Raw genomic sequence first — 12,098 nt, 5'->3', positions numbered from 1 at the left:
GATTGGTTTCAAATGACGCCATCTCTTTATTTTTACACCAATGACCTCATCCCAGCAGCTTGAAGTTTACTGACCAGCAAAACTCTCTCTCCTCCTCCTTGTGTCTGTTTGTTCTAGCCATTTATTAGTAATTGTGTGGTTCCTTTTGGAAACCTCAGCCTTTTTAACTTTCTTTTTCCCTTCGCAGCTTTTTTTTTCTCCCCCCCCTTCATTTTCTCAAGCCATCGGGGGGGGGGGGAGAGAGAGGAAGAAAAGCTCCAAACGTTTCCTCTCTCTCCTCCCCACCCCCACCCCCCCTTTAAATAGATCAGAATAAAGTTTTAAAGAAGAAGAACAGCCTGGAGCTTCCCAGCGGCTGGAAGGAGAGAAAGTTGGGTCTGGCAGCAGTTCCAGTAGAGAAGAAGCTGGTGGTAACTTTTTTTCCTTCTCCAGGAAACAAACGGGGGGGAAGTGTTGGGAAGAAAGTAGAGGAAGGAGGGGGCTGGCAAAAGGGTTTGGGGGAGTTTTCTCCCCAGGTTCCTAGGGGCAGCCCCCCACAAACAAGAGTCACCCCCTCTTTCCCTCCAGTGCTATAGGGACACCACTCTAGGGTGTGCTGGAGATACGATCTGTGATCTCTTTGCAAGGAATCTTTAAAATCTCCGGGGTGGGTTGCTTCTCTTCCCCAGTGTTCTGCTTTGTAGTTTTCTTGACTTGTGTTCTTTTGGTGGTGGTGGTGGTGTGTGTGTTTCAGTGTGTAGGCCCTAGGAGCAGAGGGAGATAGCAGCTAAATGAATTGGGGTGAGGGAAGGTGGTGGAAGCTGCTAATAGTGATGGGGTTATGATATTATTCCATGCTCTCTCCTCATCTTCCCCACAATCCTTTTATTTCCCCCCTCATTTTTTATTGGAAGGTTTCTTTCTCTGGCCCTGACTAGTCTACAGTCCCTTTCCTCACCTCATATGGGAAGAAAGGGGGGGACAGATGAGCTGCCAGTGTGAGACACTTTTTAGGCTTTAAAAAAGTACCAGCTCGTAACTGTTGTGCGTTTTTGATTCTCTTCAACACTGCAAGCTGTTTTGTGGTTGTATGGGGTTTGTTTTGTTTTTAAATTCACCTTTGGAAAAAGTACATAGCCACCTGTCTTAAATCCCAGTTTTTAAAGGAGAGGGACAGAGAGAGAAAGCAGGGCTTCCTTTTGTGTGAGGAGGGAAAAGGCATGATTTTAAAAACAAGCGAAAAATTAGGTAGTTTGTTTACATTAAGTGTATTAAATAAAACAACCTTTGGAGGATGTTTTGGGAATTTCTTGACTTTTTTTGGTTTGTTTTTGCTTCCAGGAACAATAAGTGCTTCTGACCCCCCTTCAAATTTAGTAAACAGTAATTTGAATTCATGATTTCAAGTGTTTTTAATTATTTAAAACAATTATTGTTTTTAAAAAACAATCTCGTTTTACGGTACAATCCAAAACTTTAAAAATGAGTGAAAGTACTGCCTTGAACTTTACTAAATATTTTATCTAAGCAAGCCAACAAAATGGAGGGTTGACGTAGAATCTTAAAAAAAGTTACCTGTGAAACGTTAGCTTGATTCCATTTTAAATATAGTGATTTTGAAAAGAGCTTGATTAGTGTTTTATATTACTTCAAACCCTCCCTGGAATCATTTTCTGAATGTTTTAAGAAACCATGAGAGAAGGAAACACCTCCACACATCAACATGTGCTGAATAAGGTGTATGTGACAAGTCTATTGCATAACCTGACCAGCAGTGGTGTTTTCAGTGTTCAACACTAGTAAACTACATCTAAGATGAAGGGCACTAAGCTGTTAAGAAATCTTAATATGTTTTTGTACAGTTATTGCAGTTCAAATTGATTATACATGTATTCTCTTGTCCCTCTCTTTCTCTTCATCTTCCTCCACCCACCAGATGAAAGAGGCATCACTAGTACATTTTACTGTTTTGGCTATGGCTAATTTTTGCTCAAACATTGGGTGTATATCCATTATAACATAAATATATACGCACACTTTAAACTTGCTGGAGGCATTTTAAGCTGTTTCTTGCTGAAAAGATGTGTTTTCAGGTTCTCTCTGATTTTGAGTGTGTGTGATCTTGCTTTTAGAATGTGTTTCTGTTCCTGGCAGCATGTGGTTCGGTGGACACAGAACTTATGAAATCACAACTGCACAAGAGGCGTTGGATTTTAAATGGTGTATTTTTAGGGAGGGTGGAGAAATGTTAAGGATTAATTTCTTTGTGCGGTGTTCACCTTGCTGGCTCACTTGAAATTGGAGCATTCACAAGCCTATTCCTGAGATGAAATATGAGGGAAGTTTGTATGTTTAAAAAGCATATAGGGTTTTTTTGGTGGTGGGTGGGAGGAAGGAGGAGGAACTTCCCCTCCTTTTTTTTTTTTTTTGCTTCAGCTTCTGGAAACTGGAGAAAATTTTAAAGAATATGCTATTCCCAAAGAGTTCATACAATGACCAGATATGCTTGTTGGTGTTAGCAGACATTCCATACAAAAATAGAAATTTGCAAGAGGTTTAATATATTCTCTGCAGTAAGCTTCCTATTACAGTGGTGCTTGCACATATCCTGATAGTGTGTGTGTGTGTTTTCTTAAATACAGCAGAAGTAATGGAGAAGGAAGTGTAAGTTCTAGGTGACAGCAGCAGGATTTTGGGGGGCGGAGTTAATATTAAATGTGCTAATGTCTAAAAAGACCGTTCAAGTGTTCTAAAAATCCAGTGTACTTTATTCCTTATCTAGATCAGGGGTTTTTTTTACTCAAAATAAATATCTTTGACTCTGATGGGTCCAGTTTTATGTTTCTAAATGGAAGTACTGGGACAAAATCAGTCCACAGTTGCACCAGAGTAACTATGGAAGTAAATGGGCTTGATTCATCTTTGATTGTGTAAAGTGCACACTCTTGGTCCAGTGGGGATGGCTATCCTAGCAGGGGCATTTGACCTTGGTAGAAGGGTGGAGTTATGGTTATAGCTGCCATATGCAATTGCAAACTCCAGCACCAAACAGACTTTCTGCCAGGAGAGTCCCAAGCTTCAGTTTCTTCCAGCAGAAGCTGGCGGTACGCAGGGTGAACAGAGCCAAATAAAGTTACTGGATTTACACTGGTGTAACCAAGAGCAGAATATGTTCCTCTTTCTCTCTATCTGAGACCAATTTAAATAATTCAGCTCACTAAGGCTTTGGAGGGCTAATTTAGGGTCCCTATAGGATCTCTGGAAACCTTATTATGTCTCAAATGTATTGTCCAGCTGATAAACTAATTCCAGCTAATTTTCAGGCTCCTGTACCTGCAAGTGAGGCAAAATCCTGTTGCCAAGCAAACAAAAACCTGATGTGGACAAGTGAAATGTTGTTGTTTACCGCTATAAGGCACAATACTGACCTGCACTTAAAAATTGTGACTGTGGTGACTGGCCAGTACCTTTGACCTCAGGCTGAAGAAGAGAACTGGCTTCCCCACCTCAGGTTTCATGTAAATCCTACCAAATGGCAAAATAAATGGATCATTTGCCTCCCTAGGTTCTGATCCTGAAATGAGCTCTAGGACTTGGGATTCTGCCCAGGCACAGCTCATTACACCATTAGGGTATTCTGTTAAATTATTTCTCTGTCTATACTCAGTCCCATGCATCCCCATGCTGCATTTTGAGAAGAGTGGTTAATTAGTGATTGCCTAACTAGCGTTCAGTGGCGCTCACAAGGAAACTAAGGCTGGGGAGGCCAGTTTTCACTCCATTATTGCCTGGTGCTGTACTAACAAGTAGGAAATCATAGGCATTATCCTGAATGCTGACCATCTCAAGTGGACAAATCACATGACAGACCATGGAGTTGCTAGGGCGAACCAAATCACACTAGCTGTACTGGTTCAGAGTTATCTTCCTTAGTTACTAACTTGTGTGGCTTGGTTTATTAGTCGTTGTTGTATCTTAAAATCATATAACCAAGGGAGCAACTAGCCCCAGAGCAGAGATAAATGAAGTAAGGCAAGCTAAAATAAGTGCATTTCTGAGGGAGACCATTCCTGGCAGAGGGTGGCAGTCACCTTTTAAGTCATAAGTCCCAGGCTGTCAGTGCACCTTTTGATTTTAAGGTAGGTCAGACCAGCAGCTTTCTCTTCTAAGAGGGGATACCGAACATAACACTCTCTCTCTCCCCCCCCCCCCCCCCGCCAAATAATTCATTCCGACTACTTAAAAAAACAACAATAAACTGAGAAACATCTTGTCCAACAATGAGATTGGGCCAGATCAGATGCCTTTGTGAAAATGCCCATATAGGAACCAGAAAATTCCATGTAGGAGAGTATCTGAATTCCCTCTGTATTTTTCTACTGGAGGAGTTTGACTAGTGGGTTGGGGGGGTCAGAATTTGCACATACTCTCCCCTACTTCACAGTGAAAAAACCTGGGTTCTGTCCCATGAGCCACATGGATTGTGTACAGAGGGGCCCCTCTGTGTGCCGATTCCAAGGGTATAATCTAGCTTGCGTCTGTCTCTATTTTTTATTTTTAAATCTGTTGAGTCCTTGTGGCTATTTTGTTGAGTGTTGCCTGGCCATGTGTGGTTATTAAAAAATATAATAATGCCCTGGTTTTCTAGAAGTTTGTGTGGGAAGTAGCACGTCTCTGTATGTTAGAGTAGAAGATCATTTCCCCCACCCCCCACCCCAAGACTTCTGGAGTGCATTTAATATGTTTGAGATAGAGAGTTGCTTGTGTGGCATATGCAAATATCAGAAAGTGTCTTTGCATTCCATGAGTTCTATGAAGAGAAATACTCTGAGTAAACTGATCATCAGGAAATGGCAAATTCATTTTTCATGACTATTAATTGTTGGCCTAACACACATGTGGCATGTGTGTAAGTTCTGCATGAATAAAAGTTGGGGTCAAAAGTTGTGGCTATTGGTTGACACTCTGATATAAAGCCTCTTGTGTCCGGCTCTGGTTTCAACCCAGCTGAGCACAGTAATGATTGGAAGTCATTGCCATCTCTCTGAGGTGGATGAAGTGTGAGTGAGTGGTCTTTGTCATGTTTCTAGTAGATACCTGAAGAACCAAATCCTCTATTCTGTTACATCAGTTATATAATAGTGTAGCTCCATTAATTTCAGGAAAGTTACCAGGTGCAATAGCGTGGAGAAACAGGCTTGGAATCTGAACTGCCTTCACTACTAGAGATGGTTCTGAGTTGAAGCACACTGCTGGGCTAGGAATGTTCCCACTACTGCTGACCTTGCTGTACCTCTGGATAGATGTTTTCGGTCTTCTGGGCTCTCTAGTACTTTCCTTTAACGTCTGAAGAAAAATAAACATGTATTTTAAGGGAAAGTTTGGCTGTGTCCTTTTTAAATTTCTGTAGTTTAGTCAGAGCATCTCTGAGTTTGCTTAGGGATCTGGCTTGCTGGCAGCTGCTGGCATCTCTAGTGGTGACCTTGTTGGCCACCAATAAGTTATTTTTCCTCAATGCCAGAAGCAAGTCGGCATCTAGGGGAGGGAAGGGAAGGGGGGCAAGGCCTTGCGTCTCCTGCTGCACTCTGTAGTCTGCTACTGAGCCAAGACTGACCTACTCAGAATTGGCTCTGAGAAGATTGGCTTCTTTCCATTTTGTGTCCCTATGAAATGCTCCTGCAATTTATAAACTACGTGGAAATAATTGGGCAGGCTAGAGAAGCAGGGAAGAGAGCGAAAGAAAGTTGCCATTGGTGCTAGAAGGTTTGCTATGACACTGCACTGTGTGGTTGTATCTTTTTAAACTTCTGAGGTGCAGTGAGGTAGGCAGAATGATCCTTTCTTAGCCTTGTTACCTTTCCTCCATCTTCCCAGTCCCACACACTGCAGTTCTTCTGATTTTTCTTCTCTTGCACTGTGTGAACCAACTGAATCATTAGCTATAGCATTTATGGTCCATAAATATGCCAAATTAATTGGTGAACAGAGTGCTTTAGCTGAGGAAATCCTTAGTTAAATCTATACCTTTATTTGACACAACGTGAGCCATGCACCTTCAGCAAACTTTTTAAACATTTCTCTTCAGTCACAATATTAGAATAGTTATATAACAGATAGGATCATCAAAACTATAACTACCCATTCTCGGTGACTTGACTAAACTCCCTACACACAGACCCTTTCAAATGTGTTTTCACACCCTTTTGTTTATAATATTTCATGTTTAAGGTAAGACTTTCTCAGTTTTCTTTTTACATGTAACAAATATTGATCTGTTTGTGTTCCATCTCCTCTCACATAAGGTTTAATTTTTTTTTTTAGATAAAATAATATAAAATACATCCTGTTGATTTCTTATGATAAATCTCATTTAAAATATTGAATGATAATCTACAAAAATTAGAATATGAAATAGTTTTATGGAGACAGGTCAAATTTCAGCCCTAAACTACTGGACAAGGTCTCTTAATGTTGAAATCAAACTATTGATAATTAGTTTCATTGTGCTGTACTTAATTTTGCTCTGTAAGTGAAATGGGGCTGTTTAGTGACTAAATTATAGATTAATGGGTTTCTGCACATACGGTCTTTCATTTAAACGCCCTTGAATATTTGTCTTCAATGTTTGATAGTATTTAGTGGTGATGGGAGGCGAAAAGATTGACCTGAGTGCTAAATGGTAGCAACATGTGACTGAGAACTTTTGCAGAGAGCATAAAATGAAGAGGACAACAGAGACTAATTGAATGAAATTCCTTTTATGCACACATTCTTGGGTTTGAATGACTAGTATGTATTCAGCCTGCTGGATTAGAAGGCTTTGGCTCTGCATAGATAGCATAGATGTTGCTCTCAAAATAGGAGAGAATTTGTAGGCAGCTTCCCCCCCCCCCCCCGCTTACTCCTGATAAATTAGATTCTGTACTTCATTTTTCTTCTCTTTTCCTTAGTTTTATAGTAAGGCTTGTTTAAGGCTAAATCCCTATTAATTACTGGAATATGAAACAACATCCTATTGCTAATAGTTTTTTGTTTTTGGACTGATCTGTATAATTCACTCCTGGTTTGAAAGGCTCCTGTCTCATGCCAGGATTTGGGTTTCAGGCCAATGAAGATATTGCAGTGTAGTACGCATGGGGGAGAGGTAGGGTTGGGGGCAAGTTTAGTGCCACATTTCAGATAAGATGTTAAGGTCCTGCATGACTCTGGGTGTCTGTTAGTAAGAAGCTGATGAGCCACCTAATATATTCTAACAGTCTAGGATAAATCTGACTGTTCTGACTAACTTGCTCTCTTTCCCATTGAAACAGGTTCTAATTCTGAAGGCTGTGTGTGAGAACTGTTTAAGAGTATGTTATGACTTCAGTGTTTCCCTAAACATCAACCGTGCTACCAATTTCCAGTTTGACTGTAATGATATTTGGAATATATGAAAGGTACTATATAAAATCTAAATTGCACTCTAATTCAAATTTTATAAAGACACATCAGTTAACGAGAAATAATTCTATAAAAAGTAGATGTATGTGCTTAATGATACTTTAGTCATTCTCCTTCCACCTTTGAATTCAATGTAACCAATTGCTAAAAGGAAAAACTAGCTGCAGCTACACTTGATTTAAAAGTGGATGTTTGGTTCACGTCTCTGCCTTACCCCGCTTAGACCATAACACAGCAACCAATAGACAAGTAAATTAGGAATAGATACTTCCCAGAGCAAAAGAGCATGGCCAGCAATACAACAGTATCCTAGTATTCTCCTATTACAGACGCTCCCCAGGTTACGCAAGACCTAACTTACGCAAATTTGCACTTATGGAAAAAGTTCCATAAGCCAGAAATAGGATTTTCGAGTTGAGGAAATTATTGCGTAACTTACGGGTATACGTTTCCGACTTATGCAAAATTCGAGTTACGCAAGGCTTTCCGGAACGGGACGATTGCGTAAGTCGGGGGCGTCTGTACTCTTGTTAAAAATATATTAAAATTACAAAGTACATTAGGGCCAAAATTTAAAGAACAGCTAAATTTAGTCATCTCAATTGATATTTAAGAACCTGCCTGACTTCCTGTAGAGCTGTCAATCCAATAGCTTCCATTCGTGTTGGATTTTGTTCTTATTTAAAGAGGAGCCAGACCAGAAGGGGTGGTTAAGCAACACCTATTTATGCTTCCTTTCACTTCCCAGAAATATCCCCTCACTTCATTGTGTCACCCATATATTGTCAATTATATAGTTAAACCTGCTTAGTCATTGTGCTGCCTTGTCACTTTTTCTTAAGAGCCAGAACTTTAAAATTTTGCCTCGGAACAATCACCTTCCCTTGTGATGACCACAGAGTTAAAAAACATATGATGCCTTCCTGAATATTTTTGAAGAGAAGAGCACCATGTTTATTGTCTGTTCTGGATTTTGTAATGATCCAGGGGAATCTGTTTTTGAAGGCTTTCAGCCTTCTGTCTGATTACCAAAATAGTTTGGAGAAAAGAGTTCGATCTGACTTGTGCCCCCTCCCTCCAAAATCCTCCTTTGGTAGTGATAGGATGTTAATCATCAGTACATTAATTGCCCTCATTGGAAGAGTTGCACTAAAATTGGAGAAAATTAGAGGAATCTTCCAAATAAAATGTATAGAGCAAATAGTATAACATTAACTCCGTTTAAAAAAAACAAAACAAAACTACTCCCCTCTCATGTAACTCATAAAGATGTCCTGACTGTTGAGCAAGGGAGAAAAACACTTAAATTATAGATATCCAGTCTTAGCACAGAGGCTTAATGTATTGTGAGTTCCATATAACAGTCCAAAGATCAAATCCAGAATAGCAGAAGACAAATGGCAAATCAGCTATTCTAGGGTTACCATACGTCCGGATTTTCCCGGACATGTCCGGCTCTTTGGGACTCAAATCCCCGTCCGGGGGGAAATCCCAAAAAGCCGAACATGTCCGGGAAAATCCGGCTCCGCTGGGTGCTGGGCCGGGGGCCGGCGGCCGGGTTGGGCGCCGGCGGCCGGGCCGGGGGCCAGCAGTGCTGGCCCGGGGGTGCTCGGCCGGGGGCTGGCCCGGGGCCGGCACCCCAGGGCCCGAGCCGAGCCAGGCTGGAGACGCCGGCCGCCGGACAGGGCCAGACTGGGCCGCGCCTCCTTCCCCCACCCCCCTAGCTTACCTGTTGCCTGCTTCCTGCTTCAGGCGTCCCGCGAATCAAATGTTCGCGGGAAGCAGGGGAGGGGGCGGAGTTGGGGCGGGGACTTTGGGGAAGGGGTGGAGTTGGGGCATGGGCTGGGCTGGGGGTGGGGCCGGGGCCCCGTGGAGTGTCCTCCTTTTGGACACTCAAAATATGGTAACCCTAAGCTATTCATACTGTAGAGTAGCAGGCACTTTGAAAAAGTTAACACATATTATTGCCTTTGGGGTGGGGGGTGACATTGTACCGATTTAAGAGAGACACACGTTTTGGGCCTAACCAACATAACCCAGTGGCTGGCTTTATTTATTTATTTATTTATTTTGGTCAAACTTGAGTAGCCCTTAAATCTTTTACCCTGTGAACCAATGTGGTGTGATTTGACAACACAGTGCAGGTGTGACCTATCTGGTATGAGGAAATGCACAGTAATATTCTATCTGCTGCTTTTGTTGAGATGAAACCTATAGAAAAGCAATGGGGAAGCTTAGGTATTTTGTTTGTCTCTAACAATGTTATGAGTTATTAATGACCTCTGCCTGTTAAGGGACAAAAAAGTTAATGGCAAGTCCTTTGTGTGCTTTATTTAATGGTGTAGTGAGCAAGCATATTTAGCTATTTTTGTCCAAACAGTCTGTATGGCAACATCTGATTTAGGTGGGTATGAAATGTCTGCATTGCTAAATGAGAACACATCTTTCCTTTAACTCAAACGGTGAGAGGAGGTGAGGTGGGGGTGTAGTATTTTGAGATTTTTTCTCTCTGAAATTTATTGAATGACTAACCCTCTTTCTAATCCAGCTGTGGCACAAATATTCAAGATTTTGCACAAAATAGGCAGGATATTTCTTGCTCCATTGGCTTTTAGGTCTCATGTTCAGTCTATAATTAACATGTTGTAGAGTAGGAGAGGATATAGGGGGTGATGGTGGTCACTGGCTCAACAATTGAGAGCTAGCCCCCAACCCTTGTTCTAATAAGAAACCTCTGGGTTGTATTGGTTGGGGTTGTATGCACTTATGAGGCCATCGCTTAGCAGCACCTAAAAATAGCGGAGTATAGTGACGTTTTGTTCACAAACACTAGTTTAAAGAGACACAATGTTTGTTTTAGGAATTTTAAAGAGTACCAAGATTTCTTACAGAACTCCATCTGCTTTGCCAGAAAAATGGTCTTTAGGGCATTTTAAACCAGGGTGAAATCTTTAAAGGCTTAGTTTACTGAAATACTTTAATTAAAATAAGCAATTTTTGTGGGGGTCTGGGTGAGGGGTTTTAAAAATTCCTTAGCAAGAGTCTGTCCTTAATATGGACAACTGCTGTCTCTGGCCCTGATTCAGCAAAACACATAAGCTTGTGATTAACTAAACAAAGTGCTCAAGTCCTATTGAAGTCAGTGGGTCTTAGGTATAATATGTTCTTTGCTGAATTGGTGTATCTTTGAAGTGGGAGAAAATGTTGTTTTGAGATGTATCTGAAAATAAACAATGCTTAGGGGGATAGGACACAGAGATTTTTGGAACAGTTATGTCAGAAATCTCTTGCACTGGTGGATTTGTTCTGTGTTGTCTGTCCTATCTGGTAACCTCTCTTTTCAGGAGGGCCAGCCATTATTTTTAGTGAAATATTTGCTACTTTTCTGTTCTATCCTTCCTAAAACTCTCTTACATTAATATGGGGGAAAATAACTTTTATTTCTTCTTGAAATGTCTCTAATTGCTGTCTGAAGTTGGCTGTCATATGTTACAGTTGGACTTGAAAATTTTACTTACCTGTGGAAAGTAGGTTTTTAAAAAATACCTCCCCCATCAAATACCATCAGCTTTTGCAGAATGTAAGCTATAGTAATTAAAAACAAAACATCCGCCCTCCCAACAAATCAAAAACATAAACAAAACTGCTACCATATTCTTTTACCTCCATTTCCCTCCCTCCTCGCCCCCCAAAAAGCTTTCTAGCCATTATGGTTGTGTAGATAACTTTGCAAACATAAACCAAATATACCTTGATGTACCGTACTATCTTACCATGTCTGCAGACTGAGCTTCAATGCCTCTGCTGCTGCTCAGAGTGTTGCCAAGCTTCAGTGGGTGGAAATGGCTCAGTTTGCCAGTTTCCTCTGTGGCTGTCCACAGCCAGGTGGGCAGCGGTGAAACTGACGAAAATAAGGCCAGTTTGACTTTGGGGCTGCTGTTTAGGACAATGGGGAGGAAAGGGGGGGGGGGGGGGGGGGAAGAACAAGTAGGGAACACAATTTAGAGGAAGAGAGGGCATGATATAAGGAGGAAGACAGAAAAGAAGATGCACTATGATCTAGTATGGGAAAGAAAAGAGGAAAAGTAGAGTGAAACCTGGTGGGCAAAGGAGATGTTGTGCACTTTTTAAAAAAAAAAAAGCTATTAAAATGGAATGTTGTTTTGAGAGTGTTCTAATACAATTGGGCTTTGTTCCTTTAAACTATAGGGAGTGTGGTTCTAGGTTGGTGACAAGACAGGTATTTTCATTGTGATTAGTAGCATTGTGCTAGTAGGTATCGAGTAAGGGTGTATTTCCTCCCCCCCCCCCCCCCCAGCGCACACACACACACCCAAAAAAAACAGCAACAACAACCAAAGCCCAACTTTGGCACAGTATTTTAACACAGGCTTTTTGCAATTAATATATGATAATCACTAGATGTAGTCCAACTATATTTTAGGAAGTATAGGAAAATTCAATTTCTGATAGGATCAGTATTGCAAATACTACAGGTCCAACTAGAGCAGTGGTTCCCAAAGTGGGGTTCGCAAACCCCTGGGGGTTCGCAGAACGTTTCAGGGGGGTTCGAAAGAAAAATTTCATTAATGGCGGCCAGAGGACTCTGCTGGGACCCAGTTGCAGGGCAGACAGCCCGAGCCCCAGGGAGAGCGGTGCTGGGCAGTTGGGGCAGGCAG

At 41.4% G+C, this 12,098-nt stretch overlaps 1 protein-coding gene across 2 annotated transcripts in view; it reads left to right on the top strand.

Annotated features, from left to right (window-relative positions):
- The first annotated feature begins 233 nt into the window (after window positions 1–233).
- The window catches only part of DUSP16 (dual specificity phosphatase 16), a 96,419-nt gene continuing 84,554 nt past the window's right edge, over window positions 234–12,098 (top strand). For both annotated transcript variants that reach the window (XM_024202872.3, XM_024202880.3), the window contains exon 1: window positions 234–410. The gene's annotated coding sequence lies outside the window, so the exon portion shown is untranslated. The remainder of the gene's footprint in view (window positions 411–12,098) is intronic.

This window comes from Terrapene carolina, unplaced genomic scaffold (assembly GCF_002925995.2).
Source record: "Terrapene carolina triunguis isolate 2854851 unplaced genomic scaffold, T_m_triunguis-2.0 Scaffold112, whole genome shotgun sequence".
Taxonomy (NCBI): Eukaryota; Metazoa; Chordata; order Testudines; family Emydidae; genus Terrapene; species Terrapene triunguis.
The sequence above is the reverse complement of the archived record's forward strand: the minus strand, read 5'-3'. Positions and strand labels throughout refer to the sequence as shown.